Below are 7,601 nucleotides of genomic sequence, written 5' to 3' on the forward strand. Positions count from 1 at the left end.
TCTAAGTGGTTTTGTCAGAGGCATGTAAACCAGAGCAATTCCCATCTTGAATAGGAGCTGGGTAAAATGAGGCTGAGACCTACTTACTGGGATGCATTCCCAGGTGGTTAAGGGATTCTAAGTCACAGGGTGAGATAGGAGTTCAGCACAAGATACAGGTCATAAAGACCTTGCTGATTGAGCAGGTTGCAGCAAAGAAGCCAGTCAAAACCCACCAAAACCACCGGGCGCTGTGACTCACGCCTGTAATCCCAGCACTTTGGGAGGCCGAGGGGGGTGGATCACGAGGTCAGGAGATGGAGACCATCCTGGCTAACATGGTGAAACCCCATCTCTACTAAAAATACAAAAAACTAGCCAGGCATGGTGGCGGGCGCCTATAGTCCCAACTACTCAGGAGGCTGAGGCAGGAAAATGGTGTGAACCCGGGAGGCGGTGCTTGCAGTGAACCAAAAGATAGCAATGAGAGTGACCTCTGGTCGTCCTCAAGGCTACACTCCCACCAACTCCATAACAGTTTACAAATGCAATGGCAACATCACGAAGTTACCGTATATGGTCTAAAAAGGGGAGGCATGAATAACCCCACCCCTTGTTTAGCATATATTTAAAATATAACCAGCTGGGCGTGGTGGTTCATGCCTATGATCCCAGCACTTTGGAAGACTGAGGCTGGTGGATCACTTGTGGTCAGGAGTTTGAGACCAGTCTGGCCAAAATGGTGAAACCCCATCTTTACTAAAAACACAAAACTTAGCCGGTGTGGTGGCAGGCTCCTGTAGTCCCAGCTACTTGGGAAGCTGAGGCAGGAGAATCGCTTGAACCCGGGAGGCGGAGGCTGCAGTGATCTGAGATCACACCATTGCACTCCAGTTCTAGCCTGGGCAGCAGAGTGAGACTCGTCTCAAAAAAAGAAAGAAAAAAAAAAAAACATAAAAATGGGCAACCAGGCTGGGCATGGTGGCTCATGCCTGTAATCCCAGCACTTTGGGAGTCCAAGGCAGATGGATCAACTGAGGTCAGGAGTTCGAGACCAGCCTGACCAACATGGAGAAACCCCCATCTCTGCTAAAAATACAAAATTAGCCGGGCGTGGTGGCACATGCCTGTAATCCCAGCTACTAGGGAGGCTGAGGCTTGAACCTGGGAGGCGGAGGTTGCGGTGATCCGAAATCACGCCATTGTACTCCAGCCTGTGCAACAAGAGCAAAACTCTGTCTCAAAAAAAAAAAAAAAAAAAAAAAAAAAAGGACAACCAGCAGCCCTCGGGGCTGCTCTATGGAGCAGCCATTCTTTATTCCTTTACTTTTTTTTTCTCTTGAGGAGTCTCACTCTGTTGCCCCAGGCTAGGGTGCAGTGGAGAGATCTCAGCTCACTGTAACCTCTGCCTCCCAGGTTCAAGCAATTCTCCTGCCTCAGCCTCCTGAGTAGCTGGGATTACAAGCGTGCATCACCATGCCCGGCTCATTTTTGTATTTTTACTAGAGACGCAGTTTCACCATGTTCGCCAGGCTGCTCTCTAACTCCTGACCTCAAGTGATCCTCCAGCCACAGCCTCCCCAAGTGCAGGGATTACAGGCATGAGCCGTTGTGCTCAGCTCCTTTCCTTTCTTAATAAATTTGCTTTCACTTTATGGACTCGCCCTGAATTCTTTCTTCCGGGAGATCCAAGAGCCCTCTCTTGTGTCTGGATCGGGACCCCTTTCCTGTTAACAGTTTCAACCCCCTTTTTGGTCTCTTAAACCTGACCAGGCTCCTCACATGAAACATTCAGGGTCTAGTCCTCACTTGAGCTTAGTTCAACCCTTGAAGCAGGTGGCCAGCGGATGAAGGGATTGGAGTTAGGGGAGTTGCGGGGTCAAGAGCTGTAATCACTGATGTGAGGCAGAGTGATTCACAGCACAAAAGGCACACAGGTTTATGAGGGGGTGCATACACGGGAGCCTTCACAATGAAGACCCAACCTCCCAGTGTGGCACAGAAACTTCCAAACCATCTTGAGGTTGCAGAAAGAATGGGGGCTTAGATCCTGGTAAAACAGGGGAAGGGAGGGGAAGAGAGGAATTCTGCTGTGGGGCAATGAATGACTGCCAGGGAGAAGGATTAAAAGGGGAACGGATATTACTTTTTTTTTTTTTTTTTTTTTTTTTTGAGGCGGAGTCTCGCTCTGTCGCCCGGTCTGGAGTGCAGTGGCCAGATCTCAGCTCACTGCAAGCTCCGCCTCCCGGGTTTACGCCATTCTCCTGCCTCAGGCTCCCGAATAGCTGGGACTACAGGCGCCCGCCACCTCGCCCGGCTAGTTTTTGTATTTTTAGTAGAGACGGGGTTTCACCGTATTAGCCAGGATGGTCTTGACCTCCTGACCTCGTGATCCGCCCGTCTCGGCCTCCCAAAGTGCTGGGATTACAGGCTTGAGCCACCGCGCCCGGCCTTTTTTTTTTTTTTTTTAAGCATATTAGTAGAGAGAGTTTCACCATGTTGGCCAGGATGGTCTCGCCAGGAGATCTCCCGACCTCGTGATCCGCCCACCTCAGCCTCCCAAAGTGCTGGGATTATAGGCGTGAGGCACCCGGCCTCAGAGATTAATTTCTAAATCATTCTCTTTGGAATTTAAACAACCCCTGGAGACAGTCATTGTCTTGGAAAGAATGTGTTCAGGGGGTGGGAGAGGTGGCTCAAGCCTGTAATCCCAGCTACTCAGGAGGCTGAGGCAGGAGAATCGCTTGAGCCCGGGAGGTGGAGGTTGCAGTGGGCTGAGATCGCATCACTGCACTCCAGCCTGGGCGACAGAGTGAGACTCTGTCTTAAAAAAAAAAAAGAGAAAAAGAAAAAAGAATTTGTTCAGGTGTGGCTGCATTTTTGGATAATGACATAACAGGGAGGGAAAAGTGCCAGGCCTCTGAGCCCAAGCTAAGCCATCATATCCCCTGTGACCTGCACGTAGACATCCAGATGGCCTGAAGCAACTGGAGAGCCACAAAAGAAGTGAAAATAGCCTTAACCGATGACATTCCACCATTGTGATTTGTTTCTGCCCCACCCTAACTGATCCAGGTACTTTGTAATCTCCCCACCCTTAAGAAGGTTCTTTGTAATCTCCCCACCCTTGAGAAGGTTCTTTGTAATTCTCCCCACCTTTGAGAATGTACTTTGTGAGATCCACCCCCTGCCCGCAAAACATTGCTCCTAACTCCACCGCCTATCCCAAAACCGATGAGAACCAACGACAATCCCACCACCCTTTGCTGACTTTCTTTTCAGACTCAGCCAGCCTGCACCCAGGTGAAATATGAAATAAATAGCCTTGTCGCTCACACAAAAGCCTGTTTGGTGGTCTCTTCACACACGGACGCGCGTGACAAAAAGAACAGCTGTTCTCCTTGGCGGGTGAGTCCCACCTTTAGGTAGACTGGGGAAAAGTCTCTTCCTGCATTGCCGATCTCTCAGGGTTGTTAATTTCATTTATTTATTTATTTTTTTTTTTGAGACCGAGTCTCGCTCTGTCGCCCAGGCTGGAGTGCAGTGGGGCAATCTCACTGCAAGCTCCGCCCCCTGGGTTCACGCCATTCTCCTGCCTCAGCCTCCCGTGTAACTGGGACTATAGGCGCCCGCCACCACGCCCGGCTTTTTTCTTTTTTTGTAGTTTTAGTAGAGACGGGGTTTCACCGTGTTAGCTGGGATGGTCTCGATCTCCTGACCTCGTGATCCGCCCGTCTCGGCCTCCCAAAAGTGCTGGGATTACAGGCGTGAGCCACCGCGCCCGGCCTGCCTACGGGTTTTTAATTCAAATGCTCATTATAGCAGGGAGCCATATTTTGGGGTGTGATATTTTGATTTCCTTCAGTGGGGACGTCACAACTAAGACCCTCCTCCTACCTGGCTCCTCCAGCTTGGGCAAGAAGTTTTGCAGGGTGTGGGCTGATGCCAGGGAGTCCGGAAGCTGGAAAGGCAATTGGTTTATATAGGGGGTCAGGGTGGAGAGGGCACACCGGGCAGAGGGAACAGCTTGTATAAAGGCCGGGAGGTAGGAGAGTGCGGGGAAAGAGGGTGAGTTTGATTTTGGCATGTCGTACTAAGGTGTCTTGAGCAACCTCCAGGCAGAGGCCTGGGCCAGTGACAAGGATTTAGGTGGCTGTGATTGGCCTGCGAGGCCCCCAGAGGAGGAGAGAAAAAGAAGGCATGAGAGGCCAGGACAGAGTCTTGAGGGGGAGGAGAGTATCGGGCAGCATCAGGCCCTGGCAGGGTTTAGGAAGATGATGACTGAGTGTGTCTCTCAGGCTCGGGGACACGTAGGTCTTTGGCCTCCTTGTGGGGGTAGTGGTAGGGGTGGTTTCAGTGGGCAGCATGGAGAGACCAGACCTCGGAAGGAGATAGCAGGTGTAGACCACTCTCCTGAGAAGCTCGCATGGCCTGGAGCCCAGGGTGACAGGGCCCAGGTTTTTCCTGTTTGTTTGTTTCAAGGTGTAAACATCCTTGCAACTTAGAGAATCAGGATCCTCTTAGTTGCAAATTTCAGAAATCCACTTCAACATTCACTCAGACACAAAGAGGATTCACTGGCTTGTGGAGTTGGGAAGATTCCAAACCGAAAATTGGGACAAGCAGGAATACCCCAAAGCTAGTGCCCCAGTGCCTCCACCACTCTCTTCCTGTCCACTCCTTATCTCTCTTCTTGACAGGCTGGCTCTCCGCGGCACTGGGAAGACAAAAGTTCTCTTCTGCATCTCCTTTGCAAAATCCCAACTCTGGGCTCTGATTGGTTCTCCTTGAGCCAATCAGCTCGGTACAAGGTCTGGACTCGGACTGGTCGCCCTGGGTCTGCTGGCTCTCGCGCTCTGGGTAGGGGCTCCTGCAAGTCCTGGGTAGCGAAGTGCTGTGTGGGTCAGAGCATCCTCTCTCCTAGGGTCCCGGGAGGACCCTACAGGCCCAGCAGTGGCTGGCCATCCTGGGTGGCAGGAGATTGAAAATCTGTGAGGGCCTGGGGCAGGGGACATTCAGACTGGACTTGGGCTGGGCTGGGGGACTGAGCACCCTCTGTCATGGGTTCCAACCCCCAGCCCCAGAGGACAGACACTTCATTTTTCAGTTTAGTCTGTGGCTTAGGGGGATTCCAGCCCTGCCCCCAACCTGCGCCTTCTCATCTCCCCCTGCCAGGGGATCAGCAGTGGGTGGGGGTGGGGAGAAAGCACCTGGGGGCCTCCTAGTGATTGATCTTCCGAGCCTGAGGCAAGAGGACTCTGGTGGGGAGGAGGGCAGGCATTTGGAGCAGAGCTCAGGCTCAGCCCGGGGGACAGCCCATGGCGGCCCCTTTGGCCTCCCCCTCTGGAGGCCTCTATTCTTTCCATTGTTTGGCCTCTGTTTGCCCTTAAGTTACCTAGGAAATTTGCTTTGGGGGAGATTCCAGCTGATCTCAGCTGAACCCAGAGAACACTCACTTCAGCCTGGCAGGCTGGTCCTTGGAACATCCCTGGAGGCCGGGTGGGGCCTTGGCAAGGCCTGGAGCGTGAGAGGGAAGCCAGGAAGTGGAGGGGAGGACGTAGAGTAGGAAAGAGGATGAAATGTTAATAGCAATAAAGAGACACAGAGGCTGGGCGCCCTGGCTGACGCCTGTAATCCCCCCACTTTGGGAGGCCGGGCGGGAGGATCACTTGAGGCCAGAAGTTTGAGACTAGCCTGAGCAACATAGTGACACTTTGTCTCTAAAAAAAAAAAAAATTAAAAAATAAAGGCCGGGCACGGTGACTCACGCCTGTAATCCCAGCACTTTGGGAGGCCAAGGCGGGTGGATCACGAGGTCAGGAGATCGAGACCATCCTGACCAACATGGTGAAACCCCATCTATACTAAAATACAAAAAATTAGCGGGGCGTGGTGGCGGGTACCTGTAGTCCCAACTACTTCGGAGGCTGAGGCAGAATTGCTTGAACTAGGGAGGCGGAGGTTGCAGTGAGCCCACATCGCGCCACTGCACTACAGCCTGGGCAACAGAGCGAGACTCCATCTCAAAATAAATAAATAAAATTAAAACATAAAATAAAAAATTAGACGGGCACGGTGGTGCATGCCTGTAGTTCCAGTGGGAGGCTCGCTTGAGCTGGGGAGGTCGAGGCTGCCGAGGCTGCCAAAGCAGCTCCATCTTGGACGCTAATCCGCCATGTTGACTTCTGAATAATCCCAGTTCAGGGAGGCCTCTGAATAATTTCCAGTTTGGTCAGGCGCGGTGGCTCAGCCCTGTAATCCCAGCACTTTGGTGATTCTCCCCGGGACCTGAAAGCTTGAAGGGATGAGTAACTCCTCCCTTCTCAGGCCCAGTCCCAAGGCGCAAGACTACCTGTGGCAGCAGCCTGCGCCAGCAAGATGGCAGAAGCAGGAAGAGAGCCAGCCGGAAAACACCTACCGTGTCCGGAAGACACTTACGCTGGCCGGAAGACACACCCGCTGAAGAGCTAGAGGGAGGCCGTCCGGGTACTAGGTAGCAGTGACGTCAGACTGGGGCGCTTCCTGTTTACAGGAGACGAAAACCCTTGCCCTGTCCTCACTTGGTGCTGACGCCATTTTAGGCCTCAGCCTGCCTGCATCCAATCGCTAATTATAACAGCGTGTTTGCGCTGCATTGCCTCGTGTTGTCTGTTGGCTCTCGGGTTTGGAACCCATAGGAGAACCTTTAATTTGGGAGGCCGAGGCGGGTGGATCACCTGAGGTCAGGAGTTGGACATCAGCCTGGGCAACATGGCGAAACCGTCTCTACTATTTTATTTCTTTTTTGAGACGGAGTCTCTCCATCACACAGACTGGAGTGCAGTGGCACCATCTCGGCTCACTGCAACCCCCGTCTCCCAGATTCAGGCGATTCTCCTGCCTCAGCCTCCTGAGCAGGTGGGATTACAGGCGCACACCACCATGCCCGGCTAATTTTTGTACTTTTAGGAGAGATGGGGTTTCACCATGTTTGCCAGGCTGATCTCAAACTCCTGACCTCAAGTGATCCGCCCACCTCGGCCTCCCAAAGTGCTGGGATTACAGGCATGAGCTACCGCGCCCGGCCCCGTCTGTACTAAAAATACAAAAATAAGTCGGGCGTGGTGGCCTGTGCCTGCTACTCAGGAGGCTGAGGCAGGAGAATCCCTTGAAACCTGGTGGCAGAGGTTGCAGTGAGCCGAGATCGTGTCACTGCACTCCAGCCCGGGTGACAAAATGAGACTTCGACTCAAAAACAGAAAGATTTCCAGTTTCTCTATTGTTCCTTGTGTAAGAGCACACACTTACTGTAAATCCTGCCCTAAGGTCAAACAACCTTAATGTTATCATACTTCAAGTGTCCTGCTCGCTCTTCTGACTCACTCTTTCCCAGGCTATGAGTCTGGGAGTGAGAGTGTGGGGATCCACTGTCTTGTCTCGCTGCCTTAGACACAGACATGGCTTCTGTTCATAAGGCCCTATTAAATGTTTTTTCCTGAGAAGCCAGATTTGTCAGCCTCTTTTTTCAGCCTCTTAGCTTCCTCAGACTTTGGGGGCAGGTTTGTCTAGACCTGCCCACCACCCACCAGGGGACATTCACAGAGTCTAATCTTGAGTCCCAGGAGGGGAGGGGAGGAGAGGCA

This window comes from Rhinopithecus roxellana, chromosome 13, assembly GCF_007565055.1.
Source record: "Rhinopithecus roxellana isolate Shanxi Qingling chromosome 13, ASM756505v1, whole genome shotgun sequence".
Classification (NCBI taxonomy): Eukaryota; Metazoa; Chordata; class Mammalia; order Primates; family Cercopithecidae; genus Rhinopithecus; species Rhinopithecus roxellana.